This window comes from Cavia porcellus, unplaced genomic scaffold (genome assembly GCF_034190915.1).
Source record: "Cavia porcellus strain 051 isolate PalLab524CR breed Dunkin Hartley unplaced genomic scaffold, mCavPor4.1 scaffold_5, whole genome shotgun sequence".
In the NCBI taxonomy this organism is placed as follows: Eukaryota; Metazoa; Chordata; class Mammalia; order Rodentia; family Caviidae; genus Cavia; species Cavia porcellus.
In genome coordinates this window covers 43,639,457-43,666,676 of record NW_026947488.1, presented here as the reverse complement: position 1 = coordinate 43,666,676, position 27,220 = coordinate 43,639,457, and the positions used below count along the sequence as shown (strand labels likewise).

Below are 27,220 nucleotides of genomic sequence, written 5' to 3'. Positions count from 1 at the left end.
AGAAACTCACTCTATGACTCCATGAGGCTTTGAGGGGGGGCATCCAGATACAAACCATAACCCCATAACCCTTTCCAATTATTCATATAGTATCCAGACACACAAAAGTATGAGTAAGAATTGTGAGTTTCATTAAATGTTCATAGTAGCATAAGGTTTGTGGGCGAATGCTAACATTTCATGTTCCACAGAAAACAACTAAAAAATTACATCTTAAATACCCCTGTTTTTTCATGGAGTTCTTACTTGGACACTCACTGTTCTGGCTTCTTTATACTTTCTGCCTTTTAGGAGCTGGTCTCATAAACCTCTCTCCAACTCGAAGGTAACTTTTCTCTCCATATGCAGGAAATCCAGCTCTCTCTTATTACTATTCTCAACAGTATGTATATAAATTCATATAATTATCAGCAAGGCAAATGCAGAATACAAAAATTAAGGTTATTTCCCCAAAACATAAAGCTTCATGACAATTTCTTATTTAGGATGCTATTTTCTTTTTCCTTTCACTGAGTTCTAACTCTTTAAAATTTGTGTTTGCATTTATGGTACAGGTTGATCTGATTGAATCAGTTAGCTAATACTGTGTAACAAATCACTTTTAATGGTTTAAAGAGAGAAATACTATAGCACATTTGGCTAGAGGACATTTTTATATGGCTCTTTCTCAGGCTACAAAGTTCTTATCTATGATATTGCCTATTTTCCCATCAAATAGTCTTCAAGTCACTGGTAGGGGTTTAAAAGAAAGTATGGAATTATGTTTGTTTCTTTCAACTTGAACACATGGATATTTTCATGCCATTCCATTGGTCCAGAAACAAAAAGCCTACACAGATATATAAGGGGGAAAAAGACACTGTGTCTCTGTGGGAATTGCAATACATAGCGGATATACCTATGAAAGATGAGGAATCAATCTGCTGCACTCATATAATCAGGATATTCTGTTTAGTAAACAACATAATTTGGCTGTTATTATAAACAAGCAAAAATTTCGCTTCTTACAAATCATAAACACAAAGCTAATTAAAGCTTGTGTTTTATTTTAAATTGTTGTATATTTCTCTAAAGTTACATTGCTATATTCCTTTCAATTTAACAAACTACACATCACATACACTAAAGTCGTCTCTTTGTTATTTTAATCAACACTATTTCATGGTTTCTGTTACACGAGAAAACGAAAACATAAATAAAGAGCAAAATGAAAGGCAGATAATAGGCAGTAGGGAGACAGATCTTTCTCAAATGGGAAGGGGACAAAGAGACGAAGAAAGAGAGAGAAAGAGAAGGGAACAAGTAAGAAAAACCCGTTATGTCTATAAACCAACTTCACGCGAGGACTGTTATCAGTGTATACTACCAACATGTACTAGTAAAAAAAATAAGCAAATATTAAACAAGCAGAAAGCTGAGTTATGACTGGTAACCTCTTTCTTTTAAGAGGGGCCATACTTTTTATGACGTTATACATGTAATGTTTTTAAAAGCGCTCTGTTTTCCAAATTTTTGTTTACTAAAAAGCTGTCCCCTGCACCCCTGCACACGCTGTGGTGATCTAGCTGACAGCCCTTTCCAGCTTCGTAGAGGTACTCTTCCATTTAAACCTGCATGGCGCTTTTAATTCCATGCCTTGGTCATTCTCTCTTGATTTTAAGTCTTGCCTATTACTCACTGTTTTCCTAATATAGAACATAACGACTTCTACATGATCTCTCCTCCATCACTCTCCCCTCCAAAGGGCCCCTACTTTCAACTATGCATTTTATCTCTCCCTACCTCTTAAGATAGATACACAGCAATTTGGATTAGAACAATATGCAATTATTATCATACAAATGTTACCCACAGTTGATCCAAGTAGTTTGCTATAGTAACATCATTTCTGACAAACTTTTCTTTGTTTGCAATTCATAATTGAGAATTTTGCCAATAAATCTGATCCCCCATTTAAGTTTTAATTACTCATCTTACCCCTTCTCTTTAAATATTGACACATCATTGTATAATGTTGTTCTGTCAAACAAAAGCTTCCTGGAAGGTGCTTATCTGCATGGTTGTCCTGTGCATGGTGGATCGACATCCCCCAGGGATCATGGTTTCTTCCCTGTGTTAGTTTGTGTTCCTTACACCCTGTCTCCTTGTTCTGGCTTATTTACTCACTTTGGTATGCATAACCTCCAGCAACTTCCCAAGGAAAGATTTTGGAATTCCAGGTCTGAAAAGTTCTACCCTCACCTGAAGTGATGTGTCTTACCAAACTATAATTCTAGGTTGAAATAAATATCCTTTAGAATTATGAGTCACTTTTCTATCATCCACACCCTCCAGGGTTATCTCCAGCTTCTAGCGCGGGTCATGTGAAGTCCAAGGTCATTTTTCTGCTTTATTTTCCCTTAATTTTGATTTTTCTTCTCTGTTTGAAACTGGCAGTGGCTTCTTTTTTTTCATGCTTTTGACATTCCCCACCAGCTTGGCAGGGGAATATTTTCATGAATCGTGTTTCACTGCTATTCTGTTTCCATCTGGAAATTTACACTCCTCCACTGTTGGAAATTTCTTGGATGTTGTTTCTTCATGTCTACTTGCTTATTTTTCTTGTCTTAACTTCTTTCTTTATCTTTTTTTGGCTTTTAGGTCTTCCAAACTCCTCAGTTTTCTTTTCTTTTTCTCCCCCTATTACTTTCCATTTCTATCTTTACATTCTTCCTTATGGGGAAATATTTCCAATTTCTTTGCAAATATTTCCATGGAATTTTTATATATGTTCTTACATTTCAATTTATAGAAGCTCTCTTTTATTAATGTCTATTTATTTAGTTAAATAAACATTCTTTTTTCATATATGCAATATCTTCCTATATGACTCTGAGGGTATTAATGTGTTTTCAATTATTTTCTCCTTGCACAAAACATGCTCTAACTAGTTTTCCTACCTATTTCTTTTGGTCTTAATCTTTCGTACTATAGGCCTGCCTCAGTGTCTGGTAACTCTTGGCTGTCTGCTTAGATTGAAGCCTTAGACCCTGAAAAGTTGGTAAATGCCTTGATCCAATAGCTAAACTTGTTAACTCTGATTTTTATTACAGAAGTATTTAAGGTATCTCTCTGGGAGAATCTTTACTGTCATAGATGTTATGCTTTCTTCTTGATATGGTCACATTTATAAGAGGAAGACTTCTAATTTCCTACTAGAGGGACATAAACATGCCAACAGTCTGAGAACGAAATGAAAGAGGGCTGGGAGATGGTCTTAGAAGTAAACATACAAATATAAATTCATCCTTAAGCTGGACAAGTGGTTAATCTTAATATTTGCCTATAATGGAAGAGTTTCCTAGGCTGTGGGATTTTTCAGGGTTCACACTGGTATTGTCCAAGAAAATCGCAATAGTTAGTCATTTTAACCTGCAAATGTTCTTTAAAGAATCTTGCTTTAACCTTTGCTTACTGATATCCTTCTTCAAGGCTAATGGCCTCTGCACTACCCATTCTATAACAGGAATCCAAATTCCTGTCCAGATCCCCTTAGCCTACTTCCAGGGACTGTGTGGGCCTCGTGCTCTAGTTTGTTCAAATGGGTAAATAATTTTACCTGTCAAAGGTTGCATCTATGAAATCTAGAAATGGAGAAAAGAATGATAGTTTCTAGGAGTTTAATAGTACTTAAACAAGAGGCTGAAAATTCAGCTCATCAAGCACCTTGACAGTGAAGAAAGGAATAAGGTAAAAACTGTGACCCTATAGGTACTCATGCTTTGAGCTCAGAAAATGCTGGTCTCAGGTCAGAATGGTTTTGTTGTTGTTGTTGTTTTTGCTATGCCTAGAGTCCTTCAACCCAGAGGTCTTTCAATATTTTATCAGGATTCAGAAGGGCAATTGCCCAACCATCTGGAATGGACAGAAGGATCTTGGTCTCAAATTTCCTTGAGATTTCCAACCAATACACCACTTGCAGAGGTAGCCAGTACTGCCAAAATCTGAGCCTGCCAGAGGCCAAGTGGTATTCTCATATCCATCACGTTAGCACCATGACTTAGCTTTGCTGGGTTTATACAACCAGGTTCCTTTTATCTACTTATGTTTCAGTTTCTGACATCTCCTGTGTAACTGCCTGTCCTGTCCTATGTATTTCTATTCTCTTTCTTAATTTCTTTAATGATACATGAATAGGGTTTGTGTTTGGAAAGAAGGAAAATTCATCTGACAGCCCACCTCTAATAGGAAGTTGAAATGTCAAAATATTTCCAGCAAAAAGGTAAGCAGGAAAAAATAAATAAGTGTGGGTCAAGGGAATAAGTGAGAAATTAGGAAAAAACCACTGAATCCACTTTTAATCCACTAATGAAACAATATCCTAAAATTAAACAAGATAGCATCTACCAGTCTGTTGCTCAACACATGTATTATGTCAGGTAAACCTGCAGCTACTCTGGAGTAGACTGAGAAAGCATAGAGAAGTGAACTTCTTTCTGAAATGTTGCCTCCAGTCTCTTCTAGTGATGAGCTATAGTGATTGTGCTACTTTATATATGAATGGATGACAAAAACCAGCCACAGGCCTTCAAATACATACAATTTTAAAAAGACATACAATTTTAAAAACATCCTTTTTTAGTTCTCTCTATAATCTGCATATTAATCCTTTGTCACATAAATAAATAGCAATGTTTCCTCATTATGTAGGTCGTCTCTCCTTTGTGTTGATTGTTCCCACTGATGTGCAAAAGTTTTGTAATTAAATGCTTAAAGGTAACCATGAAAACACAGGCCTGCAGGTCTACTGTGGCCTCAGTTCCTAATGATGCTGCTTCTCTGTGACAGTAGAGACCTTGAGCAGCACATGCAAGTCTGGAAGCCTTGAGAATGGGGAAGGGCTGGGGTCACTCACACATTCATGCACCCCACGTCTGTCAGCACGAATGCAGGCCCTGGCCACATGAAGTAGGTGATGCTGTCATGACCAAGTCAAGCCAAGCCAGCACTAGCTCAGAGAAAAGGCGCACTGACCTTGTCTGTGTGCTTCATATGGAATCCTGTAATGCACACTTGCATTGAAAATTTCCAGTAACCCCATTTTACATGCAAGGAAGTGGAAGACAAGAGAGGTTAATTGACTTCTTCTTAGCCCATGGTAGTGAGTCCAAGGTATAATTAGGTATCCTGTCCGAATCTATCTAGTTCTTTCAAACTTTCCATATAGAAAGCATCATGATTGTAGGCAGGTGCAAGCACTTCTGCATATGGTTGTTACTATGGCCTTCCAGACAGCAAAGTGAGGGGCTTTGGTCAGACCTTCTGCTCACCTGACTGTACTGGCACCAGGCTTACTCTTGACCATGTCGTACAGGCAGTAGTAATGTATCTTACACACAAGGCACCATCTTTCTATGGATTGCAGTAGGCTTCCCTCATAGATGGCATCTACTGGCTTCCAGATATTGAGTGACCAGAATTCACCCCATAAATGACCAGAGAATCACAATTCCATTTTAGAGGAAATGGACTCACATAATTAAGTTTACTGGCATCTTCTGAAGCTTGGCATTCTACACTTCCTGTTTTCCTAACTGTAAAGTGGGAATACTTATTTCATGTCAGAACTTCGGCTAACTAATGTGGTTGGGTCGTAGGAGTAGGGAATCTTTTTCTTTTGGGGTTTAAGAGTTGTCTTTAATCATTTTAACTACTTTTAATCTAATACCCCACAAATCAAACTCAGTGGCTTAGGATTTTTCAGGAAAAATCTGTGGATGCAATCTTAAATAATAGATTAAATAAAGTCACTGAGATAAAACCCAAAGTTACACTAGCTGATAATCACTAAGATACTGAGATAAAACTTAAGTCACTGAGATAAAACCCAAAGTTACACAGCAGCCATGTGCCCAGGCCATGTGAGAGTGTGAGACTTGGGTGTGATCTCAGGTCTTTAGGGCATGAGGTCTGCATGGTAAGCCAGTTCTCCATGGGAGAGGATGAGCGAGAACTCTGCAGCTGCCAGCACTTGCAGTAGAGGTCTCTGGGTGCCCTGGCCCAGCCTGCGGATGGGAGTGGGCACAAAGCCCAGTGAGTCCCCTCTCTGCTCATTGCTACACAGCCTGACTCAGCTCTTCTCAGTCTCTTTACGGTGATGTTACTTCCCATCTGTCCCCTATACTTGACTTTATTTTTATGGCTTTCAAAAAGAAAACAATATTTCCGTATTCATAATGTCTCTGATATGCTTATCAAATATGCAGTTTATTTTTTTTTTTATTTCTTCCCACCAACAGCCAAATTTCCAACTCCCTTTAGATAACACTGAGAGTCATACAATCAAATTCCAGTCTCATACTGGCTACCCAAAATTCATGCACATCCCACACTTTAAAGGCTAAGTCCCACAAGACTGCTTCTAAGTTCAAATCCCAGTTTCACGCAACAGGTCCCCAGCTTGCTCACACTTCTGTCTGACATGGCTACAAATTAGGAGCCCCACTACCTGCTTCCTCAGGTTTGATCATTTGCTGTTATGGTTCACAGGGCCCAGGGAAATGCTTTACTTTCTGTTACTGGTTTATTATAAAAGAAAACTGAGGAGCCAGAATAAGAGCTATAGTCCAGAAGGGTCCCAAGCACAAAAGCCTCTGGCCCTGAGGATATAGCTGCATTGTTCTCCTAGCACACAAATGGGCAGAACTTCTTTGAGCCCCTTTGCTCATGGTTGCTTCAGAGGTTCTATTAGGTAGTTGTGATCAAGTAAACCATGAGCCATTGGTAAGTGACCCCATTTTTAGGAAGTCAAGGGAGGAGGGGACTTTCTAGATGGTTTTTCTGGTGACCAGCCCTAATCCTCCAAGAGTTGCTGCAATAGAACAAAAGTCACTTTTGTTACTTATGAAATTACTAGAATTGTAAGAGCTCTGTGTCATTAGCCAACTAACCCGGGACTGGAAGACAGGAATCAGTGCCAATTGTTCAAGAGAATTAAATGAGGGGACTTTCTAGGGAGATGTAAGTGAGGAGAAGAAAACCAGAGGATGGTTATGGTAGGCAAGAGCAGACAATCATGGGGAGCTATTACCATCTCAGGCCTGAAGGGGCAGAGGGAGGAAGGAGCAGGAATGGGTTGTAAAACAGAGCAGCCACTTGAAATACGGCAACAGCCAGGAAGGAGATGAGAAATAAATACTTGGACCTCTCTCTCTGTCTGTCTTCTCACCACTGTGTCTTTCAAGTCCAACCAGAAGCCAAAGGGTAAATGAGCCTGGGCCTCACATTCACCAAAATAATTTAACACATCCCCTCATAGCACAGAGCAGGGCAGAGAGGGGCAGAAAGGATGTGGTTGGGGGCATGCTATAAACAAATGGAGAATACTCACAAAACAACTTATAGATTGTCTTCTGTGTCACATAATGAGCCAGCCCTGTGTCCTTATCAATATCAATTTCAAGGAAGTAAGAGCCGTCGTGAGACTCAGTGGGATGTCGGTTCCCAGTCCCCTGATTCCAGTAAATAAATTCAAAAGGGTTTCATTGAAAATGTGAAGTCTCTGTGATCTCTCTTCATGTCTGACTCCTGCCTAGGTCCATCACAATCTTCAGCTTTCTTAAGAGTTGTCCATAGCTCCACACTATGGGTGAATAAATTCCTATTTTTTTTCCCCTTTGCAGTCAGACTGGGTAAAAGGTAAAGAAAAGAGATTGCTTTTGGTTCATGTGGTTCTGGTCCCAGGTCAGGGTGCTGCTTCTTGCAGGCAGGTCCCTGAGGCTGCAGAGAGCATCGCAGGATAACCATCCACTGTGTCAGGTGATGGGATAGAGGAGTGTGAGGGGAAGAGGTGGAGACACCAGCCAGAGTGAGCCTCACAACCCCTCCCTGGATGGGCCACCAAATATTAGGGAAAAGGAGGAGTACAGATGAGAGCTCGACAGCTAGGACAGGTTAATTCAGAACCGACCTGAGAAAGACTGCTGGTGTGAGGACCAAGTGGCCCAGTCCCCGATTTTCACAGGATTAAGAAGGAGGGCTTGGGAAGATGAGGTGGAATGAGCTGGTCGGTTGTCCTTCGAGCAGGCAGCTGGCAACTCCTGTGCTGTCACTAAGGCAAGTTGAGCAAGAACAGGTGTGATTGCTCTTCAGGATAGCATCTTGAGGAAGCTAACCAACATTGGCACCTTAGAGGCATGGGAGCTAAGGGTCACTTTTGAATGTCACTCTGGTCCCAAAATGCTGGGCTGATTCCTTCACCAGCAACCCAGCCTAACAGGTTTGTACAGCAGAACCACTCTTGAGATGACCTCTTAGATCACTGATTCATTCATCAAATGCATGAATTAATCCATGCAGGGGGCAGAATTCTACCCACTTCTTTGTTAAAGGTCCCACCTTGTTTCACCTCTTACTATCTCATAATAGGGATAAAGTTTCAAAATGCATTTTAGAGGAGACAAACATATTCAAACCATAGTACCATTACCCCTTGATATTTCTCCCAAGAGCTCTAGATTGTGATCAGACTGGAATACACTTTCCTATCCTTATGCCTTTAGTCTTTCTCATTTCCATCTGGAAAAACCTCCTTTAGTCTTTTTAAAGCCCAAATAATGTGCATCCTATCCTCCACTAGGCACAGAACTTTCCCACCCCTGCTCTTGTTTCTCTGTGAATATCATCAGTTACTCATAAACCAAAATCATGGGAAAAGGTTAACACAGACAAACACTGAGGCTACTTGGCATCTCAGGTGCATTTTCCTGTTTCCTAAAGCCAAGCCTTCAACAGAATTTCCAGAATTAAACAGAATATTACCCTGTGAGAAAATCCAGACTTAGAAGAGCATTTTTATTATACACAGAATAAGAGATGTCATAGAAAAATGCAATGAATGTTTAAATTTTTTAAAAGTTTGCAGTAAAACACATCGCCATTAACCCCCTTCAAAATACTAAAAACATTCCCTATCATTCAGACACACGTATATGACCATTCTTGGCAACGTGCCTTTGCCGTAACATTTTTTAATTCACACACTTACTGTACCTTTCAGTCACCCTTCTACTTACTCCTTTACGCTACAATTCTGTGATCGCCCATTTTTCAGATGAGGAGCTGAAACTCTGAAAGGTAAAGTACCTGTTCAAGACCTTATAGCCAAAGCCCGGAGCACACATATAAATTCAGCTCTGTATCCTCAGCACTACACCGTGATCCCTTGCAAAAGAAGAGGAAAAAACATAAATGGTTGTTTTCTCTGCTCCAGGAACAAAACTGGGGTTTTCATGTAACACTGTCTTACCTGATCTTAACCCTAGAAGATAAAGAAAGTTCGTAAGGAGGGAGAGTAGAGAGGAAGGAATCAGGATTATGACTTCAGATTAAATCTCTTCACCTCTCTGGACCTCAGTGGACTCCAGCTGTTAATGATAAATTTTCACAGTTACATGAAAAGCTTATCCTAATAGACTGTAGCTTTAGTTCCTAGTAAAGGAAAAAACAGGAAGTACACACACTCATTCTCTCTTTCTTTGTATCTACCATCTTTCCAGTTAATTATCATTGAATCTTTACTGCTTAATCTTTTATCGTTCCACTTTAACAGTGGTTTATATCTTTTCTTTCCTTGTTATAAACAATAAAATATTCGATCAGATGTTTGTTGCAGGAAAATACGCAGATTTGGGCTGGAGATTTAGCTCAGTGGCCTAGGTGCCTGCTTGGCAAGTGTGAGGTTGTGAGTTTGATACCCTGTACAAAAAAGAAAAAGAAAAAAAGGAAAGAAGAGAGGAAGGAAGGAAGAGAGAAAATATCCAGATTTTCTTGCTTCTTACCTAGTGTGGTATACACACATATACACATACACACAAAATTGTCTACTCACATCCAGATCAGTGCTCACTTGCATAATTATTCACACTTTTAATACCTAACTCTTTTTGTCTACTGACACTACTTCTGTGGTGACCAACAAATACTCTGAGGTCTACTTTTATTTTCTAAGTTCATGATCAGATCACATAATCTTGCAATAATCATCAACCTCCCCAATGGTATTTACTTACTAATTGTCTACAGCAATTTCTGTTCAATTTTGTCCCCCGTTTCAGTCAGAGTCCCAGGAGAGTACAGCATTCTGCTCAGAAAATTCACTGGAAGGCATTTAATGAAGGAACTATTCACAGGGATGTAAGTAGCTTTAAGGGAATGAAGAATAGATCGGGCATCTACAGATTGGCATCAGTGAGAAGGTGACCTCATCCCTAGATCTGAACTGATGCTTGGCAGTATTCAGAGCCCAGTGAGAGCTGGAGCCATAGAGGTGGGATGCCTGATGATGTGAGGGATGGACTCAGTCATCTCCAGAACTGGAAATCCAAAGCTGAAGGAGTGGTGAAGATATGTCTCTGAGCTGTTTGCTGACCATTGATCTCCAGTAGGGTCTCTCACTAGGCCAATCCAAAAGGAAATCAAAGAGAGAAGAGATATAGAATAGAGCAAAAGGAGGGCAAGAATGAACGTGGCTATCCTCTGAGGACCAAAGCAAAGAGCCTACATATCCATCTTCCTTATTCCCCAGATCTCTACCATCAGCAATGGCTTAATTCAAGGAAAACCTTATCACAGACGTCCATATGTGTTCATTGACTGTACTATAAAATTATCAGAAACACATAAAGATTTAAACATAAGGACAAATTGTAATCTCAAGGAACAATCAGGGTATGTGAAGACATGCCTGATGAAATCCTACCTTAGAAGAACTTCCTGACTCATATTCTACAATGAACCCTCTAAAGTCAAAGTAATTTTCATAAAAATATGTCAGTGTTGTCCTCTAGGAGTTTGCATTTGAAATTTACCTGGCTCACAACAATAAACATCTATATTTATGGCATTTTAGAGACTAGGCTTGAAAAGCTGCTGTTAGCAACTGAGGTTGTAGATACTTTACCTGTTTTTTAGGAGCTTAAAAATTCTTTATTAACCTGAAGTCTTACAAGACTATCATGATGCCTGTCACAACACCAGAAATAAGCCCTCCCAGATTTCTTGAGCTTAGCTTTCCACAGAAAAGCCATCATTAAGCTATGGTTTAATAGTTTGGGTTTAATTGTAGGTCAGTATGAGAAATGGCCATGTGAATCATGTTTCTGCTTATTATACAGAACTTTTATAGATGGCATCTATTATATTCTGTGATATTCCTTATATAAGCAACCATATAAACTCCTCTCAGTACAGTTTCTCTGAAAAATTATATCTCAAGTTTTGTTTGCCTATTTGCAGTAACTGCTAGAGCAACTATATTAAATCTGGCTATCAGAACATTGCTGCCATAAAATGAGTTCTCTATTTCTCATAATATTTACTAATAATGACCTATTTTGTGTCTTTTTTTAAACATGCCACCTCAAAGTCCTTTTAGAAGACAATGGAATGTGAATTAAGAAATAGATGGAGAAAATATTATTAAGATAGTTAAACTGAAGTGCAATGAAAAAATAAATATATTAGCTATAATTATACTGCACCCAATCTTACATAGTATATGGTGTGTACATTGTATGATATGTCTCAGAGAAAGGATGAAGTGAGTGATAAAATTTATTTATGAGTCATAACAAAAAACCCATAATATGCCAAAGAAAGCAATTTCAGCTGCATTTATTTGTTTATAATTTCACAGACATTTATTACAGTGCTTCTAGGAATTAATGGACTCAAAGTTCCATTGTGCAATACCTCTGGCCTCAAAGAGATTTTAACCATGAGGGGAGGAGATCTTAGTCCAATATGAAGGATGCAGCGGGTAGGCAAGTAAATTTATTCAAGAATTTGTTATAAAAGGAATAGTTGAGATAATAATGAGAATATAGAGCCAGTGGAATTTGGAAAGGCAGATGGCTATGCTATCAAATCCCAGTGGTATAAACCAGGAGAATTACAGTTAGATTTGAAGGCAGGATGCTTATCAGTGTATCTAGAAGAAAGAGTTTACAGGAAACCTTGAATAGGCTTAAGAATTAATCAGGTCTCTACACAATGCTAATTTTATTTTTCTCAAAATTATGTATTGTTTGTTAATTCTCTATCAACTTCCACAAGATTACTGCAGGATAATCTTACAAGTACATGGTAGATTGCAAAATGACTCTAGTTGTTTACCTTTTACTGTATTCATACAATATAAGTTTGCAGCTTGCTGTGGTCTAAATGCTTGTGTTGTCCCAAACTCTATATATCCAAATCTTAAACTGATAGCATGAAGAGGTGGGTTCATTTGGGAGATGATTTGTTTGAAAGCTAAAGCCCTCATAAATGAGACTGTCAGTTACAAAAGCAGACCTGAAAAAGGTCAGTGACCTCTTCTGCTATGTGAGACACAGCCGGAAGATCTGTTTGTGAATCAGCAGACGCTGAATCTTTTGCACTTTGATCTTGGACTTGTCAGTCTTTAGAATCAAAAGAACTACATCTCCGCTGTTTACAAGCCATCGGTCTACAGTATACGGTGATAGCAAATACCTGTAGACAGTAGGTTAGTTGTTCCAATGGACTAAAGGGAGGAGGGAATGGACAGTTATAAAGTTTCTTCTTAAAATAATGAAAATGCTATGGAACTGAATAATGGTTATGTTTGCATTGTTATGCATATATGTAGTTACATAAATATATATTCACTTAATTACATATTTTAAAGGATTTTTTTATTTTAAAGAGAATAAAACAAGACAATGAGACCAACAGCTCAAAATAATAGTTGAAAATCAGTAATTAGTTACTGATTTGCATATTGTTATCCTCCAAATAGTTGCTCAGGCTATCAGACATAGACATGTAAAGTTAATCAAACAATCTAAGCACTAACTGTTTGCTTCACTTGTTATCCTTTCAGAAATTTCATCTGTGTGGCTTCTGATTTCTTTTGTGTCTATATCTCCTGGACTTGTTTTAGGTCAGATATAGGCATGCAAAATGCATCAAAAGATATAGGCACTAAATTGTTTCTTTACTTCAGTTGCTATCATTTCAGAAATTTCAGGTGTGTGATTTCTAATGTCTTTTGTGTCTGCATCTCCTGGACTTGTTCTGGGAGGTCTGAGATGGCACCCTGCTCCTTCCTCTTGACATTTTCCTGTTCCTCTGAATCAGCTGGTTGCTGAGGCCCAGGCACCTCCTGCACGCAGCCTGTCTCTAGGTGCAGGTGCAGGGACCTGGCTTCCTCCAATCCAAGGATCCTGGAATGGCAGAGAGGCGCGGGGCTGTGGCTCACCTGCTCTCCTTTGATGGTGACAGGACCTTGGAGAGGGGCTTCTTCAGCAGAGGCTGACACTGGGACATTGGGGAAGGGGAAGATGACCTGTTGACCAAAAATGTTAATTTTATACTATGTGAAATACTTGAAAGTGGAGAGAGAGAGAGAGAGAATGAGAGTGAGAGAGACAGACAGACAGACAGACAGACAGAGAGACAGAGACAGAGACAGAGACAGAGACAGGGCAAAAATCAGAATCTAAATTAAAATGACTATGTAGTAGTACCAGTTGTAAAGAAAAATTGAAGACCTCTGATAGTTAAAGGAGAGAGAAGAATTACTAACTTTGAATGAGATGCTGGATTTAAGGAATTTAGTTGTAAACACAAACACCATTTATTAGAAGGCTATAGCTAGAGACGTAGCAGTGAGACTCAGGAGAAAACTGTACATACTAAGAAGAATACAGTTGAAATAAAGGTTTCCATCACAGAACATTCCTTATTCACTCCCCCCAAATTATCTAGTACATTGCTGTCCTAGTTTAAGAGGAGTGTTACTAAGTGCCAGTTTAAGACTTGCCAGTTGGTACTACCAAACATAAATGAGGTGAAGAAATAACATAAGCAATAGGAGGATAAAGAAAATATTTCATAAGAAAAGTCCAAGAGAAGCATGTTTCTCTATGTTTTCAAAGAAATGACACACATGATGACTATTCTCATAAAATAATAAGAATAAAGAAAATCAAGGAAAGAAAGAAAAATAGAAAAAAAGAGAAAAGGAGGAGGAATATGGGAAGGAGAGAGGATGGATGGAAGGAGGGAAGGGTGGAAAGGAGGAAGGAACAGGGAGGAATTACACCCTCAAATTGTAGACATAATAAGAAAAAATGAAAGGAGGAAAAAAGACGAAAAGGAAAGAAAGACTTTTCCTCACTGTAGGGGTGCATCCAACACAAGATACAAAAGTTCAAACAGATATTGGAAGACAACAGAAAGTGATAAATCAATTTTCAGAGTTTAAAGAAAAAGATGAGTTAGAAATATAAAAGATTATGAACTTGGAGGAAAGGCTAATAGTAAACTTAGAAACATCATGATTAAAAATGTAGTCAGGGTCATGATGGACAGGTTTGAGAAAAATTCCATAAAACAAAATTAATAACAATAACGAAAACTATAGAGGGATCGTATATAGAGAAGATATACAAAGGATAGTAAATACATGTGGGTACTGTATTGGTTTTTATTGCTGCTATAATAAGTCATTACAAATTTTTCAGTTTAAAACAATATAAACTTGTTATCTTACAGGTTAGACTCTCAAAATGAGCCTCATTTGGCTAAAATCACGATGGTGGAAGGACTTTGCTCTTTCTTGAGGCTTTAGGGAAAAATAATTTCCTTGTATTTTCTAACCTTGAGAGGTTGTCTGACTGGTAGACTCTTTCTTGAGAGCTCCATCTATCCAAAGCGAGCTCTATATCATCATCAGATTTCCCTTGTCCTCACATTCTCTTCTCTGACATCTTCTAAGGACCCTGTTATTACATATTCTCTATTAACTTAGAATAATCTTACCATATCAACTGCCTCTGTTAAATCCCTTTTCTGAGTCAAGTAATTTAGTCACAGGTAAGGGTCCTAGAATATCTTTGGGAACACAGGCATTATTGTGCCTACCACAGACAGCAACATATATACTAGTAAAATTACAACGTCTCAGGGATTGAAAAGAAATCACATTGTGTGACAGTTAAACCTCACTGTGTCAACTTGACTGGCTTTAGAATCTACACAAGAGGTAGGTGGAGCATCCTTCTGGGAGTGCATGGCCTTGGGTTTCCTCACACCTTTCTCCTGGGCTCTGTTTCCCTGGCCAACGTGAACTAAGCATTTTTGCTCAGCCAAACCTTTCCATTTTTATGTTCCTGCCTTGGATTCAGCCACTGATGAACTGAAACTATAAACCAAGTTGGACCTCTCTCCTTTAAGTTGCAGGTATTGGGTCCCAGTGATCGGAAAGCTAACAAATACAGAAAACTGGCACTGGAAAAGTAGGGTTGTTGCTGTGACAATATTTGACCATTCGGCTCAGAAGATTTTGGACCTTGTTTGTGGGAGGGATTTTGGAAAGGAATGGAGATTTGGGCTTGAGAAGACTTAGAACACTACAGGAAGAGTCTGATGGTTGATTCTGGGTGAAGCAGAAAAGATCAGATTCTAATACGAATGCAGACAATAAGGTGCAGGCTCAGGAGGTTTTAGTTGGGTGTAAGACTACTGGCAATTGACCTAGAGGTCATGTATATTATACTCTGTATACATGACTACATTTTGACTATGTACTGAGACTTGCAGAAAATTGAGATTAAGGGCTGTGGACTAAATATACTTAGTGAAGGAATTTCAAGACAGTCCAGTATTCAGGCTATGACATGGGTAAGGCTGGCTGCAAGAGTATTTTCCTTTCTTTGGTCCAATTCTTTTCCGTCTTCTATTCTTCTTTTTGTAATGCAAATATTTACCTTCTCGTAGTGGATCTTGGGCTTAAGTAACTTTTTTTTTTTTTTTACAGAGATTCACAGTTAAGTGTTTGTCTTGAGGCTCAGAAGAGACTTAGAGTTTTGAAAAATGCTAGAAATTTTGAGACTTTGGAGAAGGGATTATTGTTACTAATTATATGCAAAATAACTGTACCATATTTGGTTGTGCTTATTTGGGAACTGAGATGTATTTGCATGTATAAATAACAAGAGGAGGGATATCACATTTATTCTTAATTGTGTCAACTTGATTGGATTGGGAGCCACCCAGAGTATTGGTGGAGCACGTCTCTGGGTAAGTCTGGGAGGGTTATGGAAGTACAACCATGAGGACTATGTCTGGCTCCTTGCCCCATCCACTTCCTCTACTCTGCTTCCTTGCCTCCATGAGCTAAGCATCTTTGCTCTCTCATGCCTTTCTGCCACGATGTTTCAGCTTTGCAACTAGTTGACCACAAATTGAATATGCTGGAATTGTGAATCAAATTCAGTCACTTCCCCTTTTAGTGTGGGCAGCATGTACTGTGTTGCACTGATGGAAAGCTGACTAATACACATAGAAACTGGAGACAGGAAGTGCAAATTACTTACAAGGAGTAAAATTTTCTTTATAATAGTTCCTATTTCCTTTCAGAAATAATCCAATTGCAATAAATTAGAGTAAAATTTATAAACTGTTGAGAAATGCTTGGCTCAAGAATTTTATAACATTTAAATTGTCTTTAAAGTATAAAGACAGACCAAGCCTTTTAGCCTCAAGTGTACAAGTATTCATGCCTATTAATTCTTTTCTTAAATGAATTTCTTGGGGATGAAATTCATTTGTTCTTGGAGCTGAGTAATTTTAAAAAAGAACTCAGGAAGAGAAAAATTAAATAAGATGATCAGTAGTGAATAGTGACAGTATTTAAACATGAAAGCAGGCTGACTGTAGTGGCATATGGCATATGCCTGTAATCCCAGCCCTTGGGAGGCAGAAACAGTAGGATTGCTAAAGCTGGAGGCCAATCTGGGCCATGTAGTAAGTTCAAGGCCAGCCTAAACAGCATAGCAAGACCTTACCTCAAAAAAATTAACATGAAATCAAGATATATTGCTGAAATTATAATTTCAAAATAGAATATTATAAATGCCTTCAATGTGACCTTTATGTGCTATGGTTTGATGGCCCTTATATTCATTCCTTCTTCCTTTCTTTTGTTTTTCAAAAATTTATCAGTTTCTACTTTGTGTGAGTCATTGCTCTTTGTAGCTAAATGTCAGGAAGCTGTGGGTGAGACTGTTAAAACTCACTTTATTTTTTTAGCTGTCAGTCTTCATCTGAAAATCACTGCATTCAACTTCAAAATAATCTTAATTGGTATTTCACTTGGCTAATCAGCTTCAGAGTTCAACAAACGTGAAGAAAACAGAATTCTCATGCTTTTGTCAAGTGGAATCTTGGGCTTACTTGTTAAGTTCTTTTGATATTCTACTGAATCCAGGAGCCAAGGAGAGTCTAGGCACATTCAAAGAAGCAGCTAATTTCAATTATAGCTCAACATTCATTAAATCTATATAGGAAAGCAGAGGTGAAAGAAATCAAGGCAAAGTAGATTAGTTAAATTTGCAAGAGTTATTAAACTGTTAATATGTTTCCTAAGGTGGCTCATTTACTCTCAGTATAACGGTAAATCTAATGGGTTTGTTAGTTGTGGTGCTTACATAACATGTTATTTTGAAGAATAGAGAGTTTAGGAGCTAAGACAGGGTTCATCTTAAAATATATTTTTAATAGTGGAGAGTTTATTGAACCAGCCATAGAAGTTCTGTATGTCAAAGGTGCTCAGTAAAGAATACGAATACTATCATAATGCTACACTATGAGCTGCTCCTCTGGGTCTGTCAGACTAGTCACCAAAATCTCCCACAACAGCAAATCAGTAGAAAGAATGGGCCAATAGGTGGTGCCATTGCTGTGTGTAAGGCCCTGAGAAAACAGAAGGAAGACACAGGGAGAAAATATTTGTCAGAAAGAACGCAAGAGCAGAGCATGTCCTTAACTCCTGCATTCTCCGAAAGATGGCAGTGTCATTTCATTGTCTCCCTTGATCACTGTCTCACTGAGTTGAGCCGAAGGCCTGTTTCTGTGTTCATGATCATAGCTGTGGCAAACAGATCACCCTCACATGCAGGTTGCAAGGATTTCACAGATCTCTGATATTTCTCATCTGATTTGAAAAGACATCTTATTCCCCTGCAATACAGGTAAATTCCTTCAGGGGCAAAAGACTTTAAACATAGAGGATAGTGGAAAACTGATCTTTTTACAACTTTTGGTAAAAATATCCCAGTAGTTATCATTTGGGAAAACAATTGAAGTAATTTTTTAACATCCTAAGGTTAAAAAAAAGTCTTCAATAAGGCTTTTAAAAAACATTTTATTAGGGGGCTGGGGATTTAACTCAGTGGCATAAGAACCTGCCTTGAGAGCAGGCAGTCATAAGTTCGATCCCTGGTACTGATAAAAAGGAAAAAGACCAAAAAAAAAAACCAAAAACATTTTATTAGTATATGTTCGCAGCACATACTGATAACAATTATTGTGGGGAATTGGTGCATATACATAATGCAGCTTAACCCTTTTTCTCTGTTTTTTTTTTTTTTTGTTTGTTTGTTTTTCATCTCTTACCTTTTCCATCCCTCACTGCTGCCTCCACATAGTGATTTGATTTGCATTTGCTAAAGGTCTATTTTCATCATTTCTTTTCTTTCAATTCAAGTGAGATAAGGAAGACATGAGCTTAAATATCAAATGCTGCATGATTTCTCTTACATGAAAATTTCATATATGAAGATGGGTTAAAGAGAAGTAAAGAGATCTGCAAATGGAGGAGGAACAAGAAACAGAGAAAAGGGGAAAACAGAAGGGAAAGGAGTGGGGGAAATGTTTTCAGTAAAATGTTGAACAATTTAAAATCATTTTCAAAAGGAACATTAGTTTGTAAAAAAGAAAAGAGCAATATGGATAGTTCATAAAATAGTCTTAAAACATTGTGTGTGGAGAATATATTTTTTTCTTCTATGATGGGATTTACTATCCCATGTATAGAAACAAAGTCACTTTGGGATTAAAAAATTTGACTCAAATAACCAAACTGTAAAGATTTTGTAACAATAAGCATGCATCTTAAGATTGATTTGTGGAGACAAATCATTTTTTACTCTAATGGTCTTACAAGAAGATGCTAGAGTAACCAAAGTAAGCCATTAAGTATATTAAATTACTGCTAACTTTTGTAGAATCACAATCAAAGAATAAATTGTATCAAAAAAGTGAGACACAAAGGACAACAAAAATTATACTTTGTAAAGCTTATAGAGTTCTTTCTCCACACCTTCTAATTTTGTACACCCAAAATAGTTTACATTAATTAATTATTTCAGGCATTTCTATTGGAATTGACATCAATTAAATTGTTTAATCTTTGCAATGAATATATTGTGACAAGACATTACAAGTAGAAAAAGACTAAATAGCTTCTCAGGGACATGCAACTAGTAAACTAACTTGAAACTAAATCCTGGAAGTCTAAAAATGTTATATAATCAATGCATCATCATTTTTAAAGATGAAAGTGAATGCTTAACTGTAGAAAAAGGCATATGTACAAAGTGGCACTGAATTTGAACATAGGATCTCGATGATTTGTGGTAGTATGAGCTGGCTCTGCTGAACAAACTAGGGCCAAATAAAAGAAGAAAAAAAACAAAAATAGAACTATACCCTGTGTCTGGAAGACCAAGGCTGGGCTACTGTGAAGTATGATACCAGGCTTGTTGTAGTATCCAGTCTCCTTTGTGCCATCCACATCTGTGATGCCATGAGAAGTTCTACAATACAGTCCTGAAAACTAGTTAACTCTACCCTGGGATCTTGAAACTGATCGATCCCCATATTCTCCAGGCAGCTTTTCCACATCCTATCTCTTGCAGTCATCAGAGGAGGTGGATCACCGTGAGTATGGTGTGGCGGGGTCTGTTTCCCTCCTTAATGCACTGGTCGTTCTCTGCTTCCTATCAGCCATACCATGAGCTGTGTCTTCTCTGTCATGCTTCCCTGCCTTGGAGCCAGCACACTATGGACTGAAACCTCTACAGACTATGACCCTTACAAACTTTTCCTCCTTAGACTTGTGTCAGGCAGTGTATCATAGAGATAAAGGAACTAAGACTTCTTGAGGCATAAACAAATGAGAGTATTGGCCAAACCTCTTCTGATGTTTCTTAGATTATTCTTTCAAGCAGTTTCTAAGAACGCTGATTATATCAGTCATCTTAGACTAAATTAGGTTACTATAACAAAAGGCATCTCATCCTCAAATCTTAGTAATTTATAGCAACAGTTTTCTTCTTGTTCATTCACAAGATCAGCTTTGACTCCTCCATGTGGAGGACATGGTTGAATGATCATTCAACCATGGTTGAATGATCAGCTCCATCTAAGTGACTGGATATGCCAACTTAGACTATAGGAAGAGAGTCTTGGTGATATCACACAATAATTCTTATAGCTTTAGTTCAGAATGAGCAGCTGATGCTTCTGACCACATTTCATTGCTCAGAGCAAGTCATGTGGCCAATGAAGATGGCCATGGTACAGGAAGTCTTAAGCCTTTTACAAAGATAGAGGATCACTCTATAGTGGAAACAAAAATACAGTCAGAAGACTCAATTACATTAGACCAGCGAGGCCTTTACCTGACAAACCTATTGCAGTGGAAATGCAAACAAACTCCATGAGACTCACTTAATTCTATTACAGAATGTTAAAGTTATCTGAACATTGAAACCCTTCCAGGCCCTTCTCAACTATGATACATTGGAAAAAGACATTTCAGATTATGCTAGCTGACTTGAGAGGACAGAATGCAGAGCTCTGGGGGCTGCTAAGCCCAGGGTGTAGTCACTGCCCTGTACTCACTATACAGCACGGCCTATGTCACATAGCTTCTTATTTTGCAATGCGGGCAAAAGTTCAGGTTTCCTTTACAACTTTGTGCTTCACAATCCTTTTCAAACACATTACCTGGACTCTTAAAGATTAATGGAAGCCTGTGGCACACACCTGTCATCACAGCACAGGAGGATGAGGCTGGAGGATGACAAGCTGGAGCCCAGCCAGGACAACTTGGTGACTTGGTGATACTCTGCCTCAAAATATAAAATATAAAGGAGAGACTGGGGAGGTAGCTCAGTGTGAAGGTCCTAGGTTCAATCTTCAGTGATGGAAAAAAAAAAGATTGGTGGAATGTTAAGAAGCAATTGGATTGGGAGTCCAAATATGTACAAATCAAGCCTACACACTGCATAATTAAAAATATTTCTACCCAACTCATTTTGGGGTAAAAGTGAAGAGAGCTATAGTTAGTCTCATAAGATTTGATGTTCTGAAAAGTAAAATATATTAGGTGTGTGTTTTAATATATGCAATAGTCAACCACCATGATTTCAAATTGACTGAAGGCTTGATTTACTACTGGTTTAAAATACATTTAGTTAATTAAAAATATATTTTGAGATTGCTTAGGACGAATAGTTGAGTGTGGTTTTTGGCAGTCAAAAATAAAATCTGATTTTCATGCAAAAGGAAAAGCTCATCATCAATGAAAATGTATGGCAGAAAATCTCTTTATATATTAAAGCACTGTTTTCCGCCATTTCTAGATCTAGATCTAACAATTTTTATATAAATCTATTCTAGGATAACAGCCTGACAGCATTGTAGATAAAATGATTTTCCTAATCCTTTGACTTCTAAATCACAAATCAATCTACATTTGCAATCATTCAAGTGTTCTACAAAGCAGGACATGAAAAGACCAGGCTCCATACAAACTGAGGTGCTGAGTTTTAAATCTGCTCCATTGATTTGCCATAATCTTCACTGAGGTCCACTGTTCCTAATATTCTTCAGCAACCCTAGTGCCTCAAATCCTTTTTACTCTGTTTCCCATGAAAATTTATTCTTTAAGAGAAAAGAATTATTAAAATGTACTAACAATTACTTCAATTCCTGGGGAAATTAATCTAACATAAAACATCATATGCAAATATCAGCAAAAAATTAAGTTTTAGTCAAAGCAATGATAAGCTAATGAGAAATTAAAGACATCTAAAAGTGAAAGTAAAGTACTTTTTATTTTTCTTTTGTAAAATCACAGTAGAGAAAACTTGAATACAGTGATTCACAAGGACAATTAGTTAATATTGATGTTGCAGTCCCACTCATCATCTGAAAATTGTACACACATTTTTCATGGAACAAATTATTAAGGGAGTAGAGACACTTTCCCCAATGTGACTGTTAAAGAATATTCTCTCCATATGAAAGACGGAAATCAATATTTTTCCAATTAATAAAATATTAACTTCATTTTATCTAAGTAACGTCTGAGAAATGCTGAACATACGTTTGATTTTATTAAATTCCCTGTGTGGATTTGATTTTATTGCATTTTATTTAATTGCATTTAGACAATATGAATTTTTTCCCTGCCTCTGCTAAGTAGCAACACAAGAAAAGTCTTTAGCAGTTTTGTAAAATGAGGGAGTTGGATTGATGAGAGAACACTTAACTTTACTCATTCTGAAGTCTCTTGTTGGCTCTTTTAATTCAGGACACACTCCATTGGTACAGTGAACAATTGCAGTCATGTTTGTCCCAGTTAAATTGGAGCATGCAATCTTTCTTAAACAGAAAGTCAGATATACCTGCTATTACAGGGCTTTCAGCTATCACCTATTTTACTTTTATTATTCAGTGCAATGTGCAGAATACTACTCGATTCCTAAAATCAGCTTTAAATTGAATATAATACATTTATAATCATAACGTCACTTTTCAATAATATATACCTATTCAATAACCTACCAATCCTTTTAGCTTTTTTCCTATAGGTGTATTCTTTTTACATTGTATGCATATTAGTCTCCTCCCTTTGTTCTTTTCATTTCTTTTTATTGCATTGCTGGCACACAATGTACTTTTAAAAAATGTGTCATAACCTTTATTACATATGATATTTTATTCATATTTCTTAAAATATTATTTGAAGAATAATAGATGGACTTTAATGTTTAAAATTTAGAAATGAAAATAAAAAATCTTTCTCCAGCACACAACTATCCTGCTTCCCAAGGAGAATTATTTTTCAACATTTTTTGGTTGGGGCTCTCCTTATGTTTAGCTTGAAAATGCTACATAAGTGCTAATTCTAACATAATAGGTACCACACTTAATTTGTCTGGTTGAACACATTTTTAAAAATGAAATAGGTAAAAAATATTTTTATTTAACCTCCTGTATCTAAAATATTTCTCCTGTATCAAACAGAAAATTTATAAATATTTTAAATTCTTTTTATCTAGGCTATATTTCATATTTCTAGCATATTAATCCAGGATAACCACATTTAAAATGTCTGATGGCTGCAGTGACTAGTGGCTATCATATCCAACAGTGATGATCTAGAAAATATACTTATCAATCTACCTTGATATTTGTTAGTTTCAAACATGGAAATAAAGATTTAACACTTTTTTATTATCAATTCTATCTTACAAGTCTTGTTAGATTTGTATTTTTAACTTTCTCACTAGTCTTCTATTATTTTAAAGCTGTATCTAGTGTTTATTTCTTACATTTATGTTAAGCAGTATCCCTTGAATTCCAGCTTTATGAAAGTAGAAGCTAATATTGCTTTGATTTCTCTGCCTCTCTCACTATGCCTCCAAATTACTGTCAGCTCTACTTTTAAACTGGTAAGTTTATAACGTATATATTTTGTCCTATTACTGTGATAAATTATGTAGTTTTAGGTCCCTAGAATTGTAAAACTAGTAGACATTTAGAACCTGGGGTTTATAAATATTCCTTGTAGGGCTGTGGATGTGGCACAGTGATAGAACCTTTGCCTTGTATGCATTAGGACCCGGTTTGATCCCCAGCACTACAAAAAATTAAAGTCAAGCAGCATAGTTGAACATTTGGAATTATAATTCTGTACTCTCTATTTCTACTACTTGAAGAAGAAAGATTCTAAATATTAAAGTGAATACTCATTTCTCATTTTCCATCAATTTTTCAGAATTATGCTTCAGTTTAGTTTGTTTAACTTGAGGACCCTGACTTACTCAACTTTATGTTCTTCTTGTAATCTCCTTTTACTTTTCATTTATCTTGTTAACTAAGAAATATCCTGGCTATTTTTTCAGATTATTATGCTTTTTAATCATACCACTAATATAGGAGAGTCACTGCTCTCTTACAGACTATTTCAGATAGTTCTCTAACCTCCTTTTCTAATTTGAATTTATTGCCTTTGGTATGTACTGCTGAACTGACATTCTGGGATTTCATTTCATTACCATATTGGTCAAATTTACAATTTCTTACATGCCAACTGTTCCTCTTTTAATAGGGAAGATGCTTTATTGAATTCTACTTTCTCATAATTTAAAGAAAAGAAAAAATACATGTAAAAGAAGTTAAACATTTTGAATCTTTGCATGTTCAAAAACGTATGTTCTCACTTAATCCTTCACACTGGATTAGTAAAATTTAATTTCCCAAGAAACCTCCAATTCCACAGTAGCCTTCTGTATTATAAATACACATTAGTATGGTTCTAGCCCTTGGAAATTATAATCCAAATGAATCAGTTACACAGTTAGTGGTAAAAAGAGTCCTTGGACTTCTGTCCCATTAGAGGATTTATGATGAAGCAATAATGCATACTTCACCTTTGGTCACTGTTTTGGACTAGTGGGGAAATTGAAAGTTTCATTATACTAGATTTTTCCGTAGATACTTGGAGGAATTACAGCACACTTTAACATGTTTGGAAATGTTCCCCCTTCCTGCCCACACTTTTTAAAGGCACAATTGCATAGTTACTGCCTTTGGGATTTTTAAAATACATTGTGTGAACAAGGAGAAATGCAGAATGCTAGCAACGCTGATCATTTTTGTTGTGGATCTCATGCTTGCATCAGCTGTTGTGATTACCTTATATTCTGTTTGCCTAATAGCAGCCACCAGTATTTTTATCTCAGTCATTTTTTATATTTACAAAAGAGAGATGAAAATAAATTGTGACTTCAACCAAGATAGGACTCGAGCAATGCTGGATTCTACCCATGCTACTGGGGAGATGCCTGCCGACCACGTGGAGCAGGTCAGCTGCAGGCTGCTTCCTGGCCATTTTGCAGCTGTGCAAGAAAAGGCCTTTCTGTGCAAGGAGAGCAATGCTGTCTTCTACCCCAGAAGGAGCCCAGCACAGTGGAAGAACCACAGAAGAAGGCTTGGCATATCCCATCCACAACCAACCAACAGTTCTTTCTTCAGGTGAGCTTGTCAGATCTTCAGATCTGAGATAATGTAAGTAACATGGATTTTTGAGCTAATAGGAGAAAGGCAATTATATCTCTGCCTTCCATTTTTTCAAAAACGATGTTGGCTGCCTCTGTAGGTACTGCAGTTTCTGTATTCAGCTTAGAGTCTTATTTATTCAAAAACTAGAGAATTCTGCCTGTGTTATTTTCTCTCTCAAGATCAATCAGACAAAGGGGAAAAAAAAGAAAAGAAATTTCTATTTTAGTTTTCTTTAGCAATTTGGCTAAACAGTTTGGAAGGGGAAAAAGTTTGAGAAAATGGGTATTTTGGCCATTTATGATTTTTCTTTTTTTGACTCCAGTGGCAATGAAAATCAGTAGTCATTCTCAAGTAGATAGTATATTTCAGAATGGTCTTGGAACTAAAATCATTTTTGAGCGTGTGAATGTTTAGAACACAGATCTACGCTCTCTTTAGTTTGGTGTGTATACACACAGTTCATCGCAAACAGAACATTAGTGTTGTCTATTGACAAAAACTGGATTGTTTGGTGTTAGTTGGTTCTCTATTCTATTCACAACATTGGTTCAGCGGAAATAAATAGGTTTTTCTAGTTACATGGTTAGCCCACATGAATTTGTGTGAAATAAATATCTCTATGCTTTATTATATGTGCATAGATTTTTGGTCGCAAATGTCTACAGTTAATTGATTCAATTTTATCAGTTGTGACTACATCTTAAATCAAGTTGCAGTTGTTATAATTTCATTCACTGTTAAATCTTTTACATTCTTGTAATTTTAATATTTTTAAGATCTTACTTCCCCCCAAAATTGAAAAAAATTAAAAATTTTAGCCTCCATGTAACATTTAAATAAACTCATCAAAAATAGTAAAACTATGACCAGTAGGAAAAAAGTAATCATTTAGCCCCACAGACAATAAATGTTTAAATTTTTAGAAAACCATGAATCAAGTTCAGTAAAGGAATACCCATGTTTCAGTCACAGTATGCATTGAAAAGTACAGTAGCTCCTTCATGGGAAAAAAATGGTTAACCGATATCTACTTAACAAGAAATAGAAAATTTAAAAATTCTCTTTGTTACATAACTGCAGAATATGGCATATATTGCTAAATATGTCTTAAATTAGTGCCTTCAATCGCTGGTTTTCAGTTACAGAAGTAGTACATTATCAAATGGCTTTTATTCTAAAAAAAAAAATTGGCTATTACAGATATCATTGAAGAAATACAGAGACTCTTTCCTATTTGTCTTTCAATCTTGCCATTAATTCAGTCCACATTGTATCTAAAGGGCCCAGAGAGCTGAGAAACAGCTATGGTAAATTTTGTTTCCAAGGGAGCAGAAGAATAAATCCTGAATGGGAAGAACTGCCTGAGGTCAGACATCCTAGCAAAAGAACTAAGGGGCATGGAAGAATAAGGAAGAAAAATATGTATGAGAGTGAAGAGTGACAATATCTGAGCTCTGGACCTGATTACACTGAAGGGTTCCAAGCCAAACATTTACACTGACAGTGCAGAAGCTCTTGGATACCTAAAACAAGGCATGCTCAATTGTGCTAACATTCATAGGTAATGGGTTCTGGGTGTACCCTGATGACGTGTCCTAGTATGATCTTTGCCATTTGTTCCATAGTTCTCTTGTCTTCTATCTGTTCCTAAAATAAAGAATTAAAGTCATGGTATGAGTCTGATAAAATATGATAATGAAAATGTATTACAATTCAAATTCCTTTTGAAGTGAATCCCCAATCTTCACCATACTCCTGTTTGATGCATATAGTCACCACGTCGGCTGTGTCTAAGTTTGTCCCACCTTTCTAGTTCCTTCAGCTCTACTTGAGGTCCTTTTTGCACCTAAAGCTGTGATGGTCCCTTAGCCTCTATGTGTACTCCAGAAACTTACATTTATTTCTGTTAAATTCTAAACTCACTTAGCCAAGGAATCGTATCTATGACACCTTATTTATCACAAACACTTTTAGTTGTATTTTATGTATGATCACAGCAGAGTTTTAAATACAA

At 37.0% G+C, this 27,220-nt stretch overlaps 1 long non-coding RNA gene and 1 pseudogene across 2 annotated transcripts in view; both read right to left on the bottom strand.

Moving 5' to 3' along the window:
- LOC100731318 (zinc finger MYM-type protein 5-like) overlaps positions 1–15,078 on the bottom strand; it is a 99,612-nt pseudogene extending 84,534 nt beyond the window's left edge.
- An 11,296-nt stretch (positions 15,079–26,374) lies between these two features.
- LOC134476055 (uncharacterized) overlaps positions 26,375–27,220 on the bottom strand; it is a 30,588-nt gene continuing 29,742 nt past the window's right edge. For both annotated transcript variants that reach the window (XR_010047496.1, XR_010047497.1), the window contains exon 7: positions 26,375–26,853. This is a non-coding gene — a long non-coding RNA (uncharacterized LOC134476055). The remainder of the gene's footprint in view (positions 26,854–27,220) is intronic.